We start from the raw sequence: 26,524 nt of genomic DNA, 5'->3' as shown, positions 1-26,524 counted from the left end.
GAACTATAAATAAGACATTTCGGCTTTTTGGCACAACAATGTGTAAATATATTGGCAATCTATTGAAACAAACCATTATTTATTTGGCTAACCATTGGTAAAATAAAACACTTATTTTTTCATTTGCAAAATGATTATAAGCATACAATTATTTTTGGTTGTTTTGTTGATTGAAAAAAATTCAGATAATTTTTTTATTGTAGTATTACAAATTATAAATCTCGTGTTATTTTCGTAATGTTAACTATATTTGGCCAATAATAAGTTAATATAAAATATTATTTTAAAAAAATGAGAAAAGAGAACAAATTAGACAAAGCTCATTATTAACATAAAAATTTGAATTCTTAATAATAAAATAACAATTAAATATTACAGTTTATTTTATTTTATTTTATTTCCGAATCATTTTATTATTTCTGGTGAAATTGGTAATGAAAAAACCTGACGGTCACTGGTCAAATAAAATAAAAGTGTGAAATATTTAATAGTTGTAACTTTGTTATATAAAATGCAATTCCATCAATAAATTTTAGTACAAAACTAAAATAAGAATTCCGTTTATTTTTTTTAAGCTCTGATAATTTTAACATATTATTAGATTAAAACCAATATTTTTAGCTTTTCCACTTTATTTTTATTTGACCAGCGACCGGGTTTCGTCGCTACCGACATCATCAGACATGTCGGTAACGACGAAACCCGGTCGCTGGTCAAATAAAAATAAAGTGGAAAAGCTAAAAATATTGGTTTTAATCTAATAATATATTAAAATGCAATTCCATCACGAAGTGTCAGTGGATAATATAAATCTGATAATTTTATCAATAATTTTATTGATATTATATTATATTTACGATTTTTTTTTATGTATATTTAAATAAGTATTACATAGATATCCATTTAAAATGATATTTTTGAAATTTTTTATTATTATTTTAAGAAAGAATGTTAAGATTTGTAGGATTTTAAATCTCAGTTTCAAAGCTTTAATATTAAAAATTAAAATAATACCATTAGTACCGAGAGTATTTTACTGAGAAAATTTTCAACATTCCATGACATCGGATAATGTTGCGTCTAAAAAAACCACCAACAAAGCTGTAGATAATTTAACAAAATTAGTATTTATTTCATTCGTAAATAAAGGGAGCAAAACAATGCATTTCTGCATATCCCAAATTATTAGTTGGACGCGTTGAAATGTCAAATATTTCATATTGAATAGTTAAATGCGAAATTGATAGCCAACTTTCAATAACTATGCATCGGTGGTGGTTTTCCAATATTGGAAATCAGAAATGTGTATCTAATTAAGAGGGTGCAGGTTTCCCAATTATTCATATGCCGGTAATATCCAGCCCGAAACAACCAGGCCTCATTCATATCAAGAAGAGATGTAATATGACTTCGGTAATTTCCATTTGACTGCATTGATATATATTCAATCAAGCGGAAATATTATTTTATAATTATGTGATATTTACAATAATCGTATTATTTTTATTTTTCTATAATTATTCATAATTCAAATTAACGAAACGGTTTTAAGGTAGTAATAAACAAATTTTCACTTTCCTTTTAAGAAGTTTAAGAACAGGGTTTTATACAATTTTATGGTAGAATGCTGAAGTTATCGGGGACAAGGGTAAGAATTAGATTAAAGTTCTTTGTAAAGCTTCTTTGAGGTGTTAATTCACAAAAAGAGCGTTTAACAAATAAGTCAATTATTATTATTATAAATTTTGCCACGTTTTAAAAGTTTATAAGAAAAAATATACTTTTTAGATTGAATTTTTTTGTTTATTTTTTTTAAATTTTCCTACAGTTAAAGTTTATCTAAGAGTATTTTTTTTGTATGTATTTTTTTCTTAAAAAAATATTTATGTACATATTTATATTTAAATATATGAATAATTTACTGACTTGGCATCAACTGTATGAATTAATATCATGATTTAGATATAAAAATGAAATACGACATTTGTGTCTCGCCTTATTCATATATTTAAAAAAAAAGTATTTTGTATGTTAATGTTTTAGATAGAATACCAAGTACCTTCCTGAAAAGTAAATAAACGTTAATAATTCAAAGCAAAAATATAAAAATAAAATGGATCAATGATTGTGACTAGTATTAAAGCAAATTACGTGTTTCTTTTTTTCTATAGCGTAAAGGAATATATGGTAGTTGCAGATTTTTCTAATGCTTTCTGAACAAAGGAGTGTTTGTATGCGTATATATGGTAACGTTTGCATTTAAAAGCTATTCACATAACTGGTACATTCATAGTTCAGAGCTTAAGCATTTCAGATCTCGGCTTGCTGAACAGGTAATATTGTAGGAATCATACGTTCCAGTATTCGTAATCCTTTATAGAGCTTTTCTATTACGTTTCTGTACTACGTGCTATAATGTTGGATGCATTTACTATGCATCAGACTGTTCTCAGAAGTCGTAGAAAGTCAGATGTTTGGAATGCATTCAATGAAATTAATTTTTATAATTGCTTTGAAATATTTAATAAAACATGATATTTTACACAGAGTATTTTATTTAAATAAAAAAATGTAAGATAATAACTTTCTCTGTTTGTAATTTCTTTTATACTCGTAACTTCTTTTGCACTCGTAATTTCTAGGTAATAAATAATAACGATTTTTTAGGTTCTTTACAGAATGAGAAAAAATGTATGAAACTAAATAAGATACTAAATAACGCATAACAACCTTAATAATAATTATATCTTAATAACGTTTACCTTATTACGGAAGAAACGTTTTATCAACAAGTATTCGATTTTAGGGTTAATAAACTCAACAAACAAAAATCATTGTACGAGCTATTTTTATCGAGTTAAGGAGAGACAAAAGTTTATTTTTGACATAAAATTGTCCAAGTTGACAACAATATCATAAATTTAATATATTACATCTATTTAAAAACAAATTTAACCTAACACTAACATTTAAGCATATTGAAACCAATAAATATATGGCTTAAATAAATATTTTAGTTAAAATCGGATCTAGAACCTCCGACTCAAGAAACTGCGGTACTTATCATCGAGCCACTCGACTTTGTTTTTACAGGATACAATGTACACCGTATTTACTAATTTGAAAGTAAAATACATAGTCTAATATTTTATCCTCTATATTTGAATGCTATTTTTTAATAGATACATCATTTAAAACTTCTATTTTATCAATGTTGAACTATTTGTGTATATCAATAATTTTTATTTGAAATCAATTTGATTCGACAAATATCCCTCATGAGCATAAAGTTATCATGACATTATTGATTTCTTTCACTTGCATTATTTCATGCACCGTAGAATGGTTAGGTAGGTCATCGATTGTGAAAATAGCATCAACGGTTTATTATCCGATACTTAAAAAAAAATCCTTATTTCTTAAAAATTGGTGTTCAAATCAAGGAGTGCATCATCCCCCTTTTGATATTTGAATTCTCTTTAAGCTAAATAGTCCAGTTTTAGAAACGCAATCAACTTTATTGAAAATTTTCTAGACAAAGCTTTTGAAACAAAATCTTTGCAATAATTGAACGCTTTTTAAATGCCTTTAATTCAAAAACTTTATTCATTTCATTTAGCTTAAACTTTGAAATCATATAAATTTTAAAATTAACAGTGATTTGACGCGTTAATCTTAGTGACGTATTTTAATTTATTCTACTTCATTTGGTAATGGTATTAAATGCATCAGTACACGTGTCACAATAGATTTCAGTGGTAATTAGCAAAACAAAATTTATAAGAAATAAGGTAGATACAACAACAAAACGCATGCGCATATGAATATTTTGATACTTTACATATTGATAAAGTATTTCAATTACGTCAAAGGGTAGTCCTTAAGATTTTATCGACTAAAGTACGTGGACGAAGTACGTATTGTTATAAGAATTTCCTAGGGAATTGAGGTATACAATCTAGGAAACAAAAGGAGCGGAGCGGAGGTTCGTTAGAGGGAAAATAACAAAATGACAGCTAGGTTTGCGGGAGACATGGGGCATAAAGCAATTATTACTCCGGGGATTTCCGTTTATAGATGTCGCTAAAACGTCTGAACCGCATTGCCCTATCGGCTTTCCCAGCCATCCGCCAGTCCTAATACGACACGCAAATGTTTGCCGACATTACTTCAAATCACCACAGGTCGGATTGGAATCCTAATCCTCAAGTTACAGAACGATTAGCCAACTAAACTAAGTTTTAGGAACTACGTAACACAGCACTAAGCAAAAGCTTCAATATCAAACTCAAATTAAATTTATAAATTTACGGCGTACTTCATTTCGCAACTGCTAATTCAGAATTGTGAAAATCACAATCAATTTGGAGAACTACGTTAATTTTAGTACGATGCTTATTTGGGTTAGTATGGAGTGGACCAGTCGCTTTGGCGCGAGGAAATATTATTTTCAATTCATTGTCAGTTTTTGTCACAAAACATTAATTTGATACATTGAAATAATCCGAGTTAATATCTTTATTGAACAAGTAAAATTATCTGGAGCGGAATTGTATAATTAAATTTTATAAATCATACTGTCGAGTAGCGATATAACTTTCTGTCTCAAGGTTTTTGATAAATTAATTATTAAGTTGTATTATTGAACTTAATTTTCAAAGGCGCAGACTTCAAATTACTTAACAAGCTATAGCAGATAATCCAAAGTCGTTCGTTGTTCCAATATCCGTGATAAAGTAAAAAAAATCCATATGCCCACGATACTTTTTTTCTCTAGATTTAATCCCGCCAAAAAGTATATAAGAGGAATTTTAAAACAATAAAATATCACAAAAATCTTGAAAGGAAAATTAAACAAAGATCTTTTAGATCTTTTACATATTTTAAATAAAACCACGCTATTCTTTCATAAATTGATTCGGCAGTCACTTTGTAGTAAAATCTATCCATTTTTAATTTAAGTTTTACTTGGTAAAAACCACTTTAATAGTGGTATTTACTAAGTACAACTTAAATTAATAACACGTTTTTCTTATCCGCCTCCATAGTGTGATGGTCAGCACGCTCGGCTACCGTTCTTGAGGACCCGAGTTCGATTCCCAGGGGGGGTCAAATAAATATACCTAAGTAATTTTTTTCACTCCGTTATTTATTCAATATGCACTGGTTGGTACCTGAAGCGGAGGGCTGGTCACTTTTCCTTCATGTGCTAAAGACCAAGATAACACTGAGTTTATATGATCCGGTGCTCTTTGCACCATAGGGAGTGGATTAGGCTGGAATATTTTTTTTGCACATTAAAACATTTAAACCGATATTTTAGAAAACTAATATGGTTGTAAAAATTGAATATTACCGCTGTTTCATATTTTATTAATCATGTTTTTATTTTTATTTTTTTTTCAGGTTCAGTTCGCTTTGAAAATCTGCCGGATAACATTCATCGAAATAAGGTATGAATCGATTTAAAATGAATAATACTACTAACATATCAGTTGCATATTATTTTAGACTTACCATGACAGGAGTTTTTTCACTGAAACTTTACAGAGTTATAAAAAACGTAATGTTCGGTTTTACCGCTTGAGGATCGAAAAGTCTTTTCGTTCTTTGAATTATCTCTTTAGAATATCGCACGACGACGAACGTGGGTGGTACATGATGAATGTTCGCATTGACATGAAAACTTCAATTTTGAACTCGGCGTCTCATTAATAATAATGTGGTACAAAACTTGGGCCAATAGCACCTCGCTCTCAGAAATTAAAAGAAATAAAATTATGTGAGTAAATGACATTTATGACACATACCTGTCGCTTCGTCAGGACTACACTACACTAATATAAAAAATATATACCTTTATAACAGCATTATTCATACGTATACACTTTAACAAAAAAATATTTATCATATGCGTTATTAGTCCCACTGAATACCAATATGGTCTGGTGGTAAAATATTAAATAGGTACTGACAAATTTTCATATCATGTTTTCTTTTAAAATTTTTTTTTTTTTTAAAACGATGTATGTAAGGCGGTTGAAAATATTACCCAGTATTTGATATTATTAAAGTCAGCACGATTGGATGTCTACCACCAATTTGAATGAATTATTGAGAAACATCAATATTAAAATATAAATTGAATATTAACTTACGTTATTAATACGTCAAATTGCGTTCTATACTAATTTTATGCATGAAAATATCTAGCATACTCTAAGTATGTAATGGCAAAGGTTTACAAGTTAAACTAATTGTTCGTAAAGCTAACTCGCTGAAAAAACGGTTGAAATGCTTTTGCTTTGATAATTAGAGCTTACAAATTTAATGATATGCCAACATTTGCTCCACTGATCAAAAAATAGTTTAAGTATGGAGTTTGTCATTCATTTTCTATAATATAAATTATTATTTTATTTTACAAGATCGTATACATATATATATATATATATATATATATATATATATATATATATATATATATATATATATATATATATATATATATATATATATATATATATATATATATATATATATATATATATATATATATATATATATATATATATATATATATATATATATTTATATATATATATATATGTATATATATATATATATATATATATATATATATATATATAATATATATATATATATATATATATATATATATATATATATATATATATATATATATATAAAAATATAAATATATATATATATATATATATATATATATATATATATATATATATATATATATATATATATATATATATATATATATATATATATATATATATATATATATATATATATATATATATATATATATATATATATATATATATATATATATATATATATATATATATATATATATATATATATATATATATATATATATATATATATATATATATATATATATATATATATATATATATATATATATATATATATATATATATATATATATATATATATATATATATATATATATATATATATATATATATATATATATATATATATATATATATATATATATATATATATATATATATATATATATATATATATATATATATATATATATATATATATATATATATATATATTCAACCCCACTTCGGCAAAACTTGATTCCAATTATGTTTTCTTATGAATATTTAAAATCTTAAAATAGTTTAAGAAAGAATCCATGAAATTTTTAAGATTTACGTAAAAATAACATATTTATCTTTATGTGGATTCTACTGATAATTACTGACAGATACTTACGTTTTTATCGATGGCTCAGAGCACGAACGTAATAATTACAGTAGTAGGTATATCTTTGTTCCAAATCTTGAGGTGTGCTGGCCTCTAAGGTTCAATAAAATAAGGTTAATAAAATACAAGAATAAACAGAACATTACTTAAATCACTTAATTAATAGTGTGATTAATGACGAAGAATGTTAGATTATTTTCACATATATTCTAAAAATTTCAATAATTGTTGCTTGTAATGTAATCAATTTAACGCTTTGAGTTGGGCATACGCACCAAGCGCGTACACATAACATTTCTTACATATGGAATACGCGCTAGTCGCATACAGCAGACAACAATGTCAAATGGTTTAAAAGTATCATCGCGTAGTTGAAAGTATACCCTTAGAGCCTTGACAAAATATTTTATCCAGTGTGCAATGAATAAAAAGACTATAAAAACAAATTTAATTTAATGTATGAATGTATAATTTGCGAGTGTAAACTCAGTTTTAGCCCCTTCGACGAATGATGTTTATACTCGCTTGTCTCAAAGGGAGTATAAACATGAGCCGCGGATGAATGCTACACACACAGAGAACAGTGTATTTACTATCTTTAAAAATGTTGTATAACTTTATTGCATTATATTGAAATTTATTTTGACCTACAGAAGTATGTGTCAGGTTTTGTTTGTTGAAATCGGACACGTTTCTTATTTCAAAATATTGTCAGTTTTTTGTCGATTGCTACGATAATTATATATTATATTTATATTATTTTTGACATCTCATCAAAGATAAAGAAGAATATGGAAGTCATTTACGGGGCGGACGACCGTCATAGGCTGGTTTAAGTGATCACTTTACATACATGTAACATTCACCAATTCTACCCATTATTGACAGCCAAAGTACTCAAATTCTTGGAAGTTCTATATATATGAACCAATTTTAAAACATTATTCTTGAATCACAAGAACTTCACTACAAACATCTATTGGTGAGATGAAAATAAGCTTTTTATTGAGCAGAAACTCTTTTAATAGTATGTGAGGTCCGAGAAACGCCAGAAAATGTCATTTTCATTTTTATTATTGAAGCTTATAATTTTACCAAATAATTTATTCACAACATTTTGAGTGTGTCCAAATACTTGTTCACAAAATCTGGATTATTTCCAATTACAGGAGTTATTTTCATATTATTTTTGACATCTTATTTGTCACACTCACATCAAGTATTTGGACACACTCAAAATGTTGTTATTATATTTATGTTCATGAATAGTGTTATTCACTTTACTTCTTGACGGTAGAGTAAAGTAGTTTTTTAATAAACATTTTCCAAGATATCTCCGCTAACGGGAGAGATGTCTTTAGCGGATAGGTTGAGAAGACCAAATTGATTTCTAAATCACCTTAACAGAAGTATTAGAAGGGAGAAGTTCAATGATATGGTACAGCTATCCGGAGCAGCAGATTCCGCGCTGTTCGCGACACGACGAAATATAGGTTCCGTTCCATAGTGCATCCTCGGCTTAGCGCGTTCACAGTCCATTTAACACAAAAAGTTTCCCCTGTATTGGGTAGAGTTTTCGGTGCTTTAAGTCGGACGACAGCTCAGCGTTTCGGGTCCCCTAAAAACTTCGTCGCCTAAAACCAGAAAATAATTTAGTTCGTGTGAACCGCGTTTTACTCTCATGAGGACTGTTGTAAGGAAATTTATAGTTCAAACTGTTCGCACAGCACCACGAAAATATTTACTTGTATTTTATTTAAAGGATATAAAGGGTCCGCCAAATAACTTTTTTTTTTCAAAAACAGGGCGCAAAACATCGAGTGTAGCTTCGGCTGTGTGGCACGTAGCGCCGTCTTGTTGAAACCAAATGTTGCCAATATCCTCCTCTTCAATTTTTGTGAACAAAAATCTGTTCAACATGGCCCGATAACGATCGCCATTGACTGTAACGGCCACTCCTTGCTCATTTTCAAAGAAAAATGGCCCAATTATGCCTCTGGACCAAAATCCGCACCAAACAGTGACTCGTTTTGGGTGTACCGGCTTTTCAATGTATGCGTGCGGGTTTTCTGTGCCCCAAATACGACAATTTTGCTTGTTTACATACCCGCCAAGATCAAAATGAGCTTCATCCGAAAAGATGATTTTTTTGGCAAAATCGGCATCTTCTGTAAGTCGATCGCAGGCCCACTCAGCGAAGCGAAAACGCATTGGATGGTCAGTTGGCTTCAACTCCTGAACCAATTGGACTTTGTATGGCGTCATACCAAGGTCTTTATGCAAAATTCGTCTCAATGATGTCTCCGAAATGTTCAATTGTTGAGAACGACGGTGAATTGATGTTGATGGCGCTTCACGCACACTTTCTGCCACAACATCGATATTCTCGGGTGTACGCACTGTTTTTGGCTTTTCACGCTTTGGTTTATCGATGAGGATGCCAGTTTCTTTCACTTTTTTCACAAGATAACGAACATACGGAGCTGACGGTGCTTCTCTTCTTCCAAAAACCGTACGCAATTTTCGCACACATTCTGCAACATTACCATGATTTTCAAAGTAATGTCGCAATATTTCCCAGCGTTGTTCAAGCGTATACACAACCATATTCGCTTAGCGGAAGGATAAAACTAATTATCTGTCAAATCAGACATGAGCTAAGTGTTACCATTCACGAAATAAACACTAGTTGAAAAAAAAAACTTTAGATGGCGGACCCTATAGTAAAACACTATTTTCTCGGAGCTAATCTACCCATGGGTATTTACCAGTATATGAAAAACGATTACACTTAATATTCTATAAACGAAATAAATTGACAAATACAAAGAATAAAGCTGAGTATGTTACAAAGTTATACATTAAAAAAAAATAAGCAAAAGGGGATATATACAAATAAGAATGTAAACAGACAGGCGCCGTGGCGTAGTTGGGTAGACGCTCGACTGCGAAACTGGTGTCGCGGGTTCGATACCCACCAAGTGCAAAATAAGTGTCGGGTTGTGGTCCCGTGGTTAGTGTCACGGACTCTTGATTCAGAGTTTCTCGGTTCGAACCCACTCTACCACAATTTGAAACCTTATCCTAATAATGAGCCGCTTAGGCTACAGAAATAGTATGAAATTAAAATATTTGTGATTTTTTTCAATTGGTCTGGGTATTTATAACGTATTTCATACATTTAGCTTCCCAATCCTTAATACACCACCTGCAGGCAAGCCTCTAATAGAGGTTTTGCGGGTTATTTCATTAAAAAAAAAGTTTGTTCACACCTCAAGTTTTTCACCGATAAGTCGTTCGATTTTTGAGCATACTTATTTCTAGCAAAGTACGCACACACATGCTTCTAAGTAGCAATTGTTCAATGATAGCACGTATTGGTAATAATAATGAGTATTTGTATTTACGTAGACCTTAAAAGTGATTGGTGATCAATTTGTAAAAATTCAAAATCAAAAATCCATCATCCTTTTTTAACAAAATCATTTTTAATATGTGGTTAAGGAAATAAATTTTCTTTGTTTGTGCTTGCGTGTGTGTAATATGATACATTACACAATGCGGTAAATCGATGTATTCATGAATTCACACCATGTGACACTAAGTTGTGCAAACATCGTTTTGCTCGCACAGGGCTTCGCCTACCCCAATTCAAATCTTTTCGGAAAGCTAGGGTTTCCGAAATGTAGAGTATAATTCCGGTTCACTGATTTCGATACTATCTTCCATTGCTAAAAGGTTCAAATAATCCTGTTATAGAACGCTTTCAACCACCCAAAGTCTGATTCATTTTGAGGGGGTGGTATGAGTTTACAGAATATCTGACTCTATGAGATAAACCAAACCTTTTTAATATATTTTTACGACTCAAAAGATTTGTCGATAACTCTAGTACAATTTGTACTTGTAAATTGCGAGAATCGGAAGTGGGTTGATTTGAACGAAAGGTTCCACGAGACGTTGAAAATTGAGTTTAATAGTTAATTCGTATTTCTTTTGTAGATTCACCTGATAAACTCGCGTATTGAGTTTAAGCCAAACAAGGCCAACTCGAGTCTTCAATTTGAATACCTAAATAAATCAGATTGGCTTTCGCGCTATACGAGTGCCACTAAATAAAGGGAACAGCGAGAATCTGTCGACGCGGAAAGGAAATTATTCAATAACAGGTCTGTGAATATTCATGAAGAGTGCACCAGCCGACATTTCGGAATGCTTAATTACTCTCAGGATTTTCTATCAAGTTCCGCCTTAAGTTTGATAGAAAACCGCTTCCAAGTAATCTGTTTTTAAAACATCCTGTGTAATCCCTTTCCAATGACATTTTTGTTCTTCGAGAAAACTGTATAATGCACTCTTTTTGCAATGCATTTTAAATCTCATTTCAATATAAAGCTTGTGATTCTACACTCTACACTTCCACAAAATATTTACAAAAAAATATTTTGTATATTAAGTATTGTTAACATTGTGGTATGGTAATATAACATTAAAGTGGTATTACACAAAGTGAACAAATGAATGATAAGGAGAGTGTTATTTACAAAAGTATACTAAAAAAAAAAAATATTTGAAATTCTGATTTCAGGTTTTTCATATTAAAATAATAAAAAAAAGTGTCGTGTACAAAAGTACAAAACTATATAATATTATAACTTACATTTCTAAATCTAAAAATTATTTCGTTCGTAAAATATAATACGCAATATAAAATAAAACCGACAATTATCGATAACATAAAGTATCCACAGTAATATAATCGTTTAATAATAAATAATAAATCGCAAGGTATAAATAAGCGATTTGATGTGAATTTCGGGCTTTGAATTAAAATAAACAGAGAATTTGGTCAAAGCACGGTTGGGAGCACTCTACTACCCTTCCCTTAAGCGAGACGTTTGATGAGATTTATCCTTTGACATATCCCAAAGCGTAAATAAGACATTAAAACACACCAACCGAATCGGTACGTACCACGTTTTTCAGCATCCAAATTACATTTCTAAGCATACTTCGCGGAACATCAAATATGGAGGGCGCTAAATCTTGTCGCTCCGAGCAGACGCGAGACGTTTTCACTTTAAACCGGGCTCTTACATAACAGCGATATTTAAATATTATACCACTTTCCTCGAGTACCTCTTCGCGATCCTCTCGAACCAAATTTTGAGCTTAATTATGTACATTGATAACCGTCAGCGAGCCAACTATGACGTTAATTTCGACGAAATGAATAAAATATCATTTAAAGTAAGTAGTGAAGCTTAATAAAAAAATATTTATTACTTTTTGATGGAACATCTAATCAACGTAAAAGCAAAATAAAAATTCGTTTTCGTAATTATGTACTTAGATGTAATTTTTCGTCTGTACACTGTAAAAATGTATGAACACATGAGCGTAGATATTTATTAATATATTTTTTTTTACTTTTTCAAACCCACATTAGTAAACATTTATTCTGTACAAGAAATTTAATAAATAATTAATACATAAAAAAATATACCTTACTTAGACGAAGTTAATATTTTTTATCAGACACTAGATATTTCACCCTACGAATGATCTATGATATCGCTCACTCCTTTCAAGAACGTCATAAATCAAAAAACTTGATTTTTCAGGATAACGTTTTTAAAGTTTAAAAATAGAATACAATGTATTAAAAATAAATATCAAGCCACTTACTGAACTTTTTACTGTGCAACAATCTTTTTAGGTAAAACCTGAGGGTTTTTTTTCTATTTGTAAAATATTTAGTTTATTTAAAAAAATAATTAAACAATACCTTTTTTTCAAAATGCAAAAACAACACTTTCTGCCCTGTAGCGGGTAAATATTAAGTTAAAAATATTGCGCTTTTGCTAGGATATAGTACATTTTCTAGGCATTCCGAAAACACGCACAACTGAAAATTTACGATTTTTGATTTATGACGTTCTTGAAAGGAGTGAGCGATATATAAAGCACATATTCGAAACAAATCATCTTTTGTTATATATAAGACGGAAATCTGAGTTTTCTACGGCTTACGACCTGGTAATTGGCCCTAGTAAGTGTTCATTTTATACATATTTGTAACGTTCACCATACTACCCATTACTGAAAAAAAAAAAAAAAATTAACATAAAAATGTACAAAAATAGTGCTTTTAGGGTAGAATAATGCTTTTAGGGGTAGATGTTTAGGCACATTACCCAATCTTCGACAAGGCTTTTTACAGTTTTTTCGTTTACATAATCTAAATCACTTGTGTAAACCCAGACCGCTATTTGCTGTCCTCTTATTTCACGGTTTTGGCTGGAACCAACATACACACACGCACATAAATTTGGGCACACATGTGTCCTTGTGTATGTGGACCTTTATTTTTGTGTTTGCCTCCCCAAATGTATGTGCCTCCGTCTAGGGGCTATCTGGATATTGACCTATTTCGGCGTACGTATTCTATATACATACATCTTTCATGTTGTTGAGTATGCATCGATAAATTATTCATACGTTATACAGGGTAGGTTTTCGTAGATTTTTTTCAATATTTAAAAATTTTGAGGTTCTTTTTAAAAAGAGTACAAATTTCCTTTATTCTTTCATTATTGTTAATAAGATAAATGTATACAATAGATCGTAAAGCATAAATCATTAATATTCTCTAATCAATAATCATTTTTCTTCAAATTATGATGCATAAAGTAATGCATCGTATGGACGCAGAATTATCTTGATTGTTAATTACATGAAAACTCAGTCATGCATAGTCAAGGGTTATATTAAATCAATGTAACGGTGAAAATTTATTTCGTATCCCTTAGAAATCCAACCAAAAACCTCCCAGAAATTTCCTAGAACAAAAAAAAATAACCCTCTCCTTTTCTTTTATCATTAACTTTGTGAAGTGCCACTAAAAAATCAACATTTAACATGAGAGTCTACATTTTACTTGATGATGGAATAGTTATTCTGATACCGGTAGTCATGAAGTATTTTTATGTGGTATTACAAAATGTAAACGATGAATCATAAAGAAAGTGTTATATTGCCATACCATAAAGTTGATAATGATTTTAAAATACAAAATAAAATATTAGATTTTTTCACTGTAATATTTATTCAATATTACTATGGACTGGTACCTGAAGAGGAGGGCTGATCACCTTTCCTTCATGTGTAAACGATCAAGATAACACTGCGTTTATATGACACAGTGCCCTATGCACCATTGGGGTGCGGATAAGGGTTTTATAATAATATATGTATACTGTGTAACCCCTCATAACGAGTAATTCGCATAACGAGCACAAAATATATGAAAAAGTTGCTCCTTTAACGAGCGACATTTCACATAACGAGTTACAGAGAAAGGGCAAGTTCCCTTTTCACAACATTCACTTGTGAGCCGGGACTTTTGCGCCAGTTAAAACAAGAAATGTTTCGCTTAACGAGAAAGATTTTTGAACGAATTTTACTCGTTCTGAGAGGTTCCACTGTATATTGTCTATAAAAGTGTAAATGTATTGTTCAATAGTACCGAAATATGAAATATTTAAGAGTAGGCATCCCAAATATCTGTATTCCTGCATTCCCGTTCAAGTATTTGCCAAGTTTTACACTCGGTCATTGGATACAGCTTGTCTGGACCGCATCGCACTGGAGATCTGTGGGGAAACTTTCTTTCTCAGACCTGCCCCGAGGGACTTTAAAACGAATGGCTGCCATTAGTCCTCGTCTTTTGACCGGCACTGTATCTAAAGGCACGGCGAAGGGAACAAAATGTCTTGTAGTGTAATTTCAGAGTAAAATATGTGTTGGAGAATAAGTTTAGAGCGTGCAGCGGTTGTCTTGTATTACGGAGGAAAAGTTTTCAAGATTATTAACAGGGGAATTGTAAACTCTTGCATTTATAATAACGTGTTCTCCAAGTGCCCATACTTTCTATTTCTGTACATAAAAAATAAACTATTATATAAACCATATTTTGAGTGTGTCTAAATACCTGTGCACAAATCTTGATTATATCTAATAATATATTTTTTGACATATCAATATAGACGAATATGGAAGTCTGGGCATTTAGGGATATTTAACCCTGTATTTATTATATCAATACACACTCAATACTAAATATTGCCCAAGGTGGACAGCTTGCTTCTTGACAGCTGCTAAATTTAGTTTTTTTAATGTTTTCGATTGCATTGTTATTAAAACTATTGATATTTTTGTTACTTTAAAAGTATAGTGAAACTAAATGTTTATCACACGTTTATGAAATCGGACTTAGCCACTTCAATGGATGGCTGTGTAAAGGGAGTATTTAAATTGAATGTTTTACATCGATAAATATCTCTTTCCTGTTTGTAAAAAAAGACGTAAGAAATTTTGTATTCGATGTTTGCTTGTATTTGTATAAACCACATTTTACAAGAATAAACCGCAATCAACCCGTGTAAGATTTAGAGTAACGGAATTGTGGTTGAGTTTCGCCAAATTTCGTCACCAGTTCGTCGCACCAAACATATTACGACACCGCGCACGACAAGTCTGAAATGTAATTTTAGTATGTATGTCTCAAAAGTAAGTTTAAAAGCCCGAGTTCTGAATGTCACCCATGGTTGATTTACGGCCTTCATAATTTTCAGTGGCTAAGTGGAAACACGTTTCGGGGCTGTCAGGGGGTTGCGAGGCTCAGGCCGCAGGTGTCAAGTTAAAATGAAGTCTCTGGGCCATAAAATATTTTCGGCACTTAGCAAAGAGCCTTAACACCGAGCGAGTTCATGTTGTATCGCGCCAACAATCGCTCCGATAAATTTTGCGCCTTCGCTTAATTTGCTTCATCTCGTCGTAAAAGTTAACAACTCGGCTTTTACTGGAGGCTGCAAATTAATGAGTCGCGATGTTGAGGGATGAATGCAGCATGTGCTAGAAACTATTAAATTTTCCTCTAAATATTGTTAAACTCAACTTCATTGTGTGTTTGCGAAAACTGCCCAAACCGTAAACCACCCCATGCATAGTGATGCCGGCGTTTATTAACAAAGAACGCTCAAAAACTGCCGAAACATTTTACCCTCTGCTGTAGAAATACGATATAAACGCCTTCAAACTTTCCGCTAGTGTATTAAACGTGGCCTGTTCAATAAATACACAGACTGACATCATAAAATTAAATGCATGTTACTTTATTTAGAAGTTGCATGTCTGGGTGCCCTTCAAAGTATTCCCCTCCCCGACGCACACACTTATCTCTATGGTGTTCTTACTTTTTGAAACAGTCCTAGAACGCTTCTTTTGTGGAGCATTGTCGTGAGCGTTGTTGTTTTATCAGATTCAGCCCATTTAAATTTCAAAATTCGTAATTTTTTGGCCAAACACTAGATCACTGTTTGTACCTACTCATTCATCTTACCTGATATCGCTCATTCTTACTTATTTTTGTTCCCCAAACTCAAAAGAATTTTAAAAGGAAAAAAATGTGAGACGATTCCTGAGACAAAGAAAATGCGCTGAAGAAGCTGATAGACATCACAAAAGAAGCGTCCATGACTGTTTTCAAAAGTGAAAACACCGTTGAAATTGATGTGTATGTCGAGGAGGTGAGTACTTTGAAGGGGACTCTGACATGTAACTTCCAAACAAAGTACATTTGGTTTTATGACGTCAGTCAACGTATTCATTATCCAGCCCTCGTATATCTTTCATAATATAAATAATTTAATTTTTTATTTTGTTTTTGTTTCTAGAAGCGCAATGGCGTCCTAGCGTCCTAGTTTCAGTGGAATGCTGGTAAAATGCAAAAACTTCATGGTAACATATAAATCTCAAGGCATTATTCTCAGACAGAACTGCCGGGTAACTTTGAAGGGTCTTTGTTTCACATAGTTTTCCTTAGTTTTTCAGTGGTGCTCAATTTTGGAATGGAGTTTTAATTTAACGTCGCGACTCATAAAATTCCAAATCATTTGGTTGTTTTTGTTAAAACCATTTAAACCCAACCGTATTTCAAGCAAAGGTAACCTGGTTTAAATGATAACCTTTATACCTACCATAGAAATACGTATCACAATAGATTTTTAAAAAAGTGGTATTAACTAAGTGAAACTTAAAATAAAATTTTAAAATTTTACCACAAAGTGACTTGTTTTTAATAAATCTTTATATGAAATCTGTACAATTTAATTAATATGATGATTTGATACTAATTACATTTCAAATTTAAATATAAAAAATAGAGACATTGATTTAATAAAACAATCCAAACATAATCAAATGTTTATCTCTTCTTATCATTCATCTTTCAACAAAAACTTTTTTAAGCAATATTATACAAAGTGGATGATGAATGATAAGAAAAGTATTATTTTACTTTACCACAAAACTAACAATGCTTTGAATTTACAAAATATGATCAATAATGTTTGCTAATGATAATTTTATGGAAAAATCATAATCATAAATTATAGGTGTTTCTTGAATTTTATTATTAATCTTTAGAAAACGAAATTTTACTCGTTCTAATGTTTGGGAATAAATCAAATATTCATTTATGTAAGTAAACTGAAAAATACGCTGTCTTGAAGAAATTAATTGCAGATACCGGAAACATAACAAAAATATGTTTATTTTACAAAAGTATACCATTTATTTGTTTGAATTCAGAGATGTCCTTTGAAGATATTTCATATATTTTTAATAAATTTAATTTATTGTAAAATATTAAAGCTTTTTTGCGTACATTCATTCAAACTTCGTATTTAAAATATATTTTTTATTGATATATTCAATATAAGCCAACCTAAAAAATATTTGAAAAAAATGAAAATTTGGCATAGATGAAGAATAATATGAAAGTCTGGCTATTTACAGGGCTAATAACCTGTCATAGGCTGGGTAAATAATCACTTTACATACGTGCTAAATTCACCAATCTACCAATGATTGACAACCCCACTACTCAAATAAGTCTTGTTAATACCCAGGCTTCCATATTCTTCTTTTAAGATTACAAAAATTTAAAAATAAAGTAGAATATCAGATATGTTAAGAGAGATTTGGACACACTCAAAAATGTTGTAAATATAAATAAAAGACTAATATAACTGATCGTACCGTAAAAATAAAAAAGGGTGTAAATTGGATCTTGAGTTACCTCTAAGCTTATAGTTGAAGCTTTAACAAAATCTGCCAGTTTGTGATGAATTTTCCTCTTTCCTTCGCAATAAAAAGCTTTTGGTAAAAAGCAATGTATGGTCGGATCTACCCAAGGTATGGTCGGACAGGGGCGTAGCTCGGGAGGGGTGTTTCCACCCTTGAATACATTCCGTTTTCATTGGCAAATAGAGAAAGAATTCCGTTTCCTTTTTTGTTTCATTTCCCTCGTGAATTTATGTTTTTTTTTCGAACTTGGATTTGGACGGGGGGTTGGCCGTAAAAAGAGCGGAATTCAAAACAAAAATGACGTCGATTCATATATTGCCTTATGCTGTTTTGTGGACACCAACATACATATATCATTTTTATTTTGACCTCTTAGTTTTATCGCCAAATTTCATATGTGCAAAAAAATACCTCTTAGATATTGAGGTATATTTATAATATATCTTTTATAAAAAAATAGATTTTAAACAAGCTTTAAACGGGTATTGAACGTCAATATAAAATGATTATAATGTCTACGATGACCAAATAAGAATGAAATCATAGTATTTAGACTTTTTTATTTATTACTATTCATTACATCTGGGAAACTGAGTTTTCATATGGCGCATATATTTATTATATACATCTCTACTAAGTAATTTCAACCATAGATATCACACAATTTGGACACACTTAAAGTAAAGTCAATAATTTTAATATTGTGTAATTAGATAATTCGTATAGATCCTAAAGGCAAGTGTTCATTTAATAAGAGCATTGTTATTTTTTCCTTCCCCAATATTGTCTAGTTGTACAATATCGCTAAGCTTCTTAACGCTCAATACACGTGACACATTAGTGTCCAGACTAATTAAGTGAACTGTTTGTAATGTGCCGGCTTATTACAGAAAGATTCGCGTCGCTCACTTCCGCGGTGAGTTTCCCTTGTTTGGGAAATCTGTTATTCGTTATTCCGCGTCATGTACTTAGGCCGGAAAGTAGGGCGTGTTGGGATTGGGAGTTGTGCGCGGAAAAGGGGTATTTTTTCGAAGCATCGAGCTCAGGAACAAGACGTCTCTCAGCATCCATTATTCCGGACACATTGACTGCGTAAACATTTCTCGGGACATTTGGAGCTAAAGTGGGGCTTTCTCGGCGCGAATCTCCCTCGGCCTCAGAACAAAAGCCCCGGGGACGGATGATGTAAAAGATAAATAGCCACAGATACCTTTTTTCTTCACGAATTTGCAGATTTCACGTGTTTCAGTCACTGCCAAACGCCTTTCAAATACTCGTAGGGGATTTCATATTCGAAAGTTTTACCCTGTTTCACAGATTTTATCATTTTTGGCCTAAATTTAACTCCCATTGGGTAATAATACATAGAAACACTGAGAACAAAAATATTTATTAATTTTTTAGTAATATTTTTCATGACTTATTTTTATTTGTTATTTTCATACGTTATTAGTTCTTTGCGTTGCTTTAAGCTTAGTTTATTTTAATGGAGAAAAAAGAAAAAAAAATACACATTTGTTATATGTTTAATTTTACAATGCATGTGATGTAATAAAAATATCTATATAAGAAATCTGTGTAACAGCAATCTGTACACTCAGCTTTAATTCCCTCAATGACTCATGTTTTAAATTTAAGTTAGACTAAGTAAATACAGCTTTATCTTAAAATTTGTTATGACACATTTTCAAACACTGTAAAAATGATGCGGAATGCATCGAAATACGTGTCACTATAGATTTTAAGAAATATTGGTTTTACCAATTAAGACTTAATTTTAAAATGTAAAGATTTCATCATAAAGTGACTGTCGAATCAATTAACGACTCACGTTTTTACTCGTTTGTCTCAAAGTGAGTATAAAGATGAGCTGCGCGTGAATACTACACAAAAAAGTGTGTACTTGTAAAAATAAAGTAAATTTCCTATCTAAGTGTGGAAGTACTTGTAAACCTATCTATAAAGTATGTAGATTTATATTATCCACTGACACTTCGTGATGGAATTGCATTTTTAATTTATTATTAGATTAAAACCAATATTTTTAGCTTTTCCACTTTTTTATTTGACCAGCGACCGGGTTTCGTCGTTACCGACATCATCAGACCAGTCTGATGATGTCGGTAACGACGAAACCCGGTCGCTGGTCAAATAAAAAAGTGGAAAAGCTAAAAATATTGGTTTTAATCTAATAATAAATTATAAAGTATGTTTCCTTTATTTCATATTTTTCATTAAAAAGTGTTACGAATCCCTGTTTTATGAGCATCTTGTGATTTTTAAGATATGTTTATTGAATGCAGCGAACGTTTTAATATTACGAACATGTAAGTTTTAAAAAAATGTCAGTTTCTTTTACATCTTACAGTATTTATCATAAAAAGTTAGGTGCAATTTACATAAGACGAAGTATCCTATCAAACGGCTGTATGTCGGAGTTATCGATAATGATATTGGAAAAACTGCTCCAACAATGGGTCGTAAAGAAACATAAGCTTATGTTGTGATAGTTCATATTTGAAATTTGAAATGGTTTTACCAACGTTTTCAGAGCGGTCTTAAAAGACAAGTATAAAGAAGGTAAACTTCCTTTGACGATGTTTTTCTTTTCAAAATTTAATTTTAAACCTTTTTCAAAATAAAACTACCAGACTGTAACATCTCGATTGTACCTTTGACATTATCGTTTGACTATCAATTGAGAAGTTTATTGAGAACGTAGAAGATTTTTTTTTACTTTATGTAGATATATTTATTATTATACATATTCAAAGATAATAATAAGACAAACTCCTATTACATTTAAATATTAAATTAACAATATTGGGTTATTGTTGGGTAAAATATTCCAAATTAAACAAGGTTTATTGGATTGAATTCTACATTTATTTATGTATATGTAACAGTCTTATTAAGACATTGTCAAACATTTTCAAATATTGGGTTAGATAAAAAATTACAAAAGATAAACTTATGTATGTTAAATGTGTTTGAAAAAAATGTATCAATCATTGAGGCGAACGTGGTTGGTACTAGAAACAAAGGGAGACCGAGGAAAACTTAACATGATCGAGTACATCCAAAAAATACTTGTGTGTTATTGCATTTACTTCGTAGTTAATTGTTTTTATTTTTTATGTTTTGAAAAAAGTAAACTTTAATTTCGGTGAGTGGTTATATATAAACATTATAAACATTTTTTAAAATAAATAAAGCATTTTTTTACATCTCATCAAAGATGAAGAAGAATATGGAAGTCTGGGCATTTAAGTCGTCAGCCCCGTAAATGCCCAGACTTCCATATTCTTCTTCATCTTTGTTGAGATGTCAAAAAATAATATGAAAATAACTCCTGTAATTGGAGATAATCCAGATTTTGTGAACAAGTATTTGGACACACTCAAAATGTTGTAAATAAAGTAAAAATACTTGAAAGAGTATCTTTACATTTTTTTTGACATCTTAACCATGAGTGTTTTTCCTTTAACGGCAGTCACAATATGGTAATATTTATCCATTTCTAATTTAAGTATTATTTGGTAAATTTATAAATACCGCAATTTTCTATAAATAGTATTTACCTAGTAAAACTTAATTTAAAAATGAGATTTTTTAATACAATAAATGCCAATGTAATTTTAGCAAAACTCTTTTTTTTATATTAAATATTTATAATATGATTTAGTTGTAGGTCGTTAGATATATATGTTGTTATAAATTTGATTGTTGACTCAGGTACGTTAGAATTACGTTATGTTTATAAAAATGTATAAAATATATGTCGAAAATCAGTCAAACAGTTTGAACGCTAAACAGTTTTGGGCGAAACATGTAATATTATTGGTTCAAGTTTAGTTAGCATTGTTAGTCTCCGAGTAATAAAGCGAAATAAATGATTTTCCTAGGCTCGATAAAGCAGAGTTATGGTTATGGGTAAAATTGCTCCACAAACGGTAAATGTTTCCCAACAATAATGCCGAATGTGCAAACATTCCCGATTATTGTTATAATTTAATCGGTAAAAGTTGATTCAACGGACAATTAACATTACTTTATTCATTACTTCAGGAGGACCTCCCACTTTTCATGATCCGAAACCAATTATAATATTCAAGCGATTATTTAAATTAAGAATTAAACATATTTTTTTAAATATTTTATTTTATTTTGACAAGAGACCGGGTCTCGTCGTTACCGACATCATCATATACAAAGGAAGGCAGGAGTTTAGAAACACGAATATTTTAGTAATTTAAATAAATATTTTTTTCTGTAAAAGTGGATTTAAAATTGTAAAAGTTTAATTAAAGTATTACATTTATAATTATGAGTGTAAAAAGACTAGTAAAAAAAGTAGAGTGAGACCGAGGAAAACATGTTTTGGCATGATCAAGTATGTATTTCAAATTCGGTGGAGTAAATATTACAAATAACGTAATTTCAAATATTAAATATTTCAATTAAGTAAGTACCTCAAATAAGTGGTCAAATTAGGAGATATAAGGAGATTTATGAATGTAGACGAGGCGAATATTATTTGTTCAAGAATTTCAACAATTCAAATTTTGAGTAATTTCAAATAAGAGCACGAGGGACGGTGATTTGAAGGGAGCCATTTTACGTGATATTTTATTAAGTTTAGTTTAGTTTAGTTAAAATAATTATTAAGTCCTTATAATGACGTGTAGGTCAAATACAGTAGCAGCAAAAAACACAACGTTTGCCAGGATTCGATGTCATATCTAGGTATAAAATGGCACATAATTGATTAAGGAATAGTTTCTGCGATTGATAATAACGTTGTTATGTATGCATTTGATTCACATAATTAAAACAAATATTTTAAATTAATTTTTAGATTACTTTTATTGGTTTTCATTCTCTTAAGATAAGAACTAATGATAATTAAGGTAGATATCTTTACGATTGACAGACACAATCATTATATGATGAGAATACAATGGACCATTTCATGTTGGAATCATAACGAGTGGCCTTGGTTTTCAAAACTTATAACACAACAGTATGATGGAACTCTGGCACAACAAATTCCATCTCTCTTGTGGAATTCACTTTCCACAAACTTGTGACGAACTTTGGCATCTCCATCTCAGGACACGGCCGGAACAAGACGTCCTATATTATTACTGCTTGGTGCTGTATGGTAAATTGTAGGCCTATTCTCTGATTGTGAGTTGCTCTTATAAGTTTTAACCCCCAGACACCCAGAGTTGTATTAAATTAATTTTATTTTATTTTATTATTAGATTAAAACCAATATTTTTAGCTTTTCCACTTTTTTATTTGACCAGCGACCGGGTTTCGTCGTTACCGACATCATCAGACTGGTCGTTACCGACATCATCAATCTGGTTTGGAAAAGCTAAAAATATTGGTTTTAATCTAATAATAAATTAAAAATGCAATTCCATCACGAAGTGTCAGTGGATAATATAAATCTATTAAATTAAAATATTTGAAAATCTTACTAAATATTTTTGTACTAGTAGTTTTGTACTTTCTTCTTGGAGGTCTGGAATTTGGACGTGACACTTCGTTAACCTGTATTTATGCTTGAATTTATTATTTATTTTATTGAAACTATACAAATTGTTTATACCGTTGGTTAAGTTTTTTTTTTATGAATTTCATAATATGATAATTATATCGAATTAAAGAAACTGTCCGCCTCCGTGGTGTAATGGTCAGTTGTCATGTCAGTCGTGTTTAGTTACCGTGCTGGAGATCCCGGGATCGATTTCCAGGGTGGGTGAAAATAAATATTACTGATTTTACACTGTAATATTTATTTCAAATTACCCTGGACTGGTTCCTGAAGCGCAAGAGTGATCACCTTGCCTTCATGTAAGTAATGATCAAGATAACACTGCGTCAATTCGATCCAGTGCCCTATGCACCATTGGGTGAGTTAAGGGTTATAAGTTAGTAAGTTAAAGTAAAAGAAATATGTATTTTTTATATTCTTGAAAATTATTCTGATAAACCCAATACTTAATAAACCGCCAATAAAAAATGTATTACATTTAAATAAAATAAAAATGCAAATACTAATGAGATCAAATCATTAATTTTTAGCTTCACCAAAACTAGTGTTTGTTCAAACTAGTGGTTCACTTATCAAAACGAACGCGTTTTTAACAACGTCCACGCAAGTGTGTATCGCCTCATTTACAAGTGATTATCCAGTTCGTTTGATATAATTCCACTCGTGTGTTCATCAACAATCAATCGTTTTTAGACCCGTTGAGGGAATACCTCGCCGAATAGTGCCGAATCTAACGGAATCTAGCGCCCCCACACTATTAAAATATTCACTTCATAAATTAATCTGACGTGATACACCTAGACGTGTGTGGCAAACGAACCTATAGTTGGTCCGATATAGCCACTAACCACTCTGCTTTTGTTGAGCCCCGTGGGACTCTCAGTCTCCCAATATTATTTTAAAACTACTTTGAGGCAATATGGAAAATACTTTTTTATTTTGCTTTTACGTATGTGAGGGTTTCTGATGGGTTTTAGAGTTGCATGTGATGGACGAGAGTAACTAATGGAGCAATGGGAATGTGTCGAGAACTGCGTCTAATACAACGAACCAACCTTATCATTTATAATATTATTTGGGAATATAAGGTAAAATTGTCATAAAAAATTCAAAGAAATGTCAAATCGTAATAATTTTACTTTTATTATAATAATTTTAATTTTATAATTTTATTTTTGTTTTGATGACCTAATGATGGAATGATTTTTCGAAACCGGTAGTCACAAAAAAGTGTTTAAAAAAATGGTATTATACAAAGTAAACAATGGATGGTAAGGATAGTGTTTTATTATCATACCACGAAGTTATCAATACTTTTACTATCCAAGATAGATAAAATATAAATGAAAAACCATAAAATTGTACATCAAGAACCTTTGAAGTCACCTAAACATACACGAGGCAGTGATTTTCAATCAAATATTTATTCTTTGTTATTCTACAATCACCTATGGAGGAAAAATAATGAAATTTAGTAATGCAGAATGAAAGACGATTATGAAGAATAAGTGATTTTGAAGAATCGATTTATTCATAACGGATAGCTTTTCATACTTAAAAACAATATGGTTAATGATTAACGATCTCAATTTGTTGGTTCTTAGTAAAAAATGTTTTGTTATTAAATCTTACAATATGGTCAAACAAATAAAAAATATTTATGGCCAAATACAGCTAAGGCTGTCGACTTGGGGTATTTGGTACGAACCTGCAGATATACTCATAAAACGATACAATGACCTGAAAATACAGCAAGCAAAAGGCGGTATAAGTATAAGAGTCTATATAAAACAATATAGTGGAGGTCAAAAAATGTAAGCGAAAGGCTATATTTCATGAACACAACGGGAAAACAGGAAGGCGCTGGAAATGTACGGAATACAGTTATTCGGTATATAATATAGTTTTACGTACAGTTGAGAAGAACGCCTCAGAAGAGAACTTGTAGTAGGAAGTTGTATTAAGTTGCGGCGGATTATTTGTCTAAATTTATTTGTTTCGATGTTAAGTTTGAGTTTCGGGGGGATGTGCTTAGGCTCTGATTCAAATTTGGTAATATATTTTAATATTTAATAATCATCAACCAAGGGTTTTGTTAAAATTTATAAGAGTAATTAAAGTAAATACTAACTAACTATCACGCCGCTAACCCGCAGAGGTAGGCTGAGAGAATATATATAGAATATCAAACCAATCTGTCTTTGCAAACAATCTTCGCCTCTTCCACGTTTATGCATCTCTTCAATCGTATCCGCTTTCAAGATTTTTATTTATTATATTTATATGTTTAAACAAAGATGAAGAAGACTATTGATACGGGACTATAAATGTGGGTATGACATAAAATCATTCACTGGTTTAAGTGATCACTTAAAGTGGCGTGTAAAATTCACCACTGTACCCATGGTCAATTAAAACATTACTCAAATTTTATTTTTCAAATACACGTTCTTTAATAGATAACACCAACGGATTTTTTCAAGTAAAATTTCGTACATGACATAAGTATGTATAAGTAAATGG

At 30.6% G+C, this 26,524-nt stretch overlaps 1 protein-coding gene across 1 annotated transcript in view; it reads left to right on the top strand.

Moving 5' to 3' along the window:
• Nucleotides 1-26,524, top strand: part of kek2 (leucine-rich repeat, immunoglobulin-like domain-containing kekkon 2 protein) — a 253,114-nt gene that overhangs the window by 214,959 nt on the left and 11,631 nt on the right. Inside the window, exon 5 of the mRNA XM_088267920.1 lies at nucleotides 5,407-5,453. The gene's annotated coding sequence lies outside the window, so the exon portion shown is untranslated. The remainder of the gene's footprint in view (nucleotides 1-5,406; nucleotides 5,454-26,524) is intronic.

The sequence above is a fragment of the Brachycentrus maculatus genome, unplaced genomic scaffold (assembly GCF_059751285.1).
Source record: "Brachycentrus maculatus isolate JH-2025_06_01 unplaced genomic scaffold, ASM5975128v1 h1tg000309l, whole genome shotgun sequence".
Taxonomy (NCBI): Eukaryota; Metazoa; Arthropoda; class Insecta; order Trichoptera; family Brachycentridae; genus Brachycentrus; species Brachycentrus maculatus.
The sequence above is the reverse complement of the archived record's forward strand: the minus strand, read 5'-3'. Positions and strand labels throughout refer to the sequence as shown.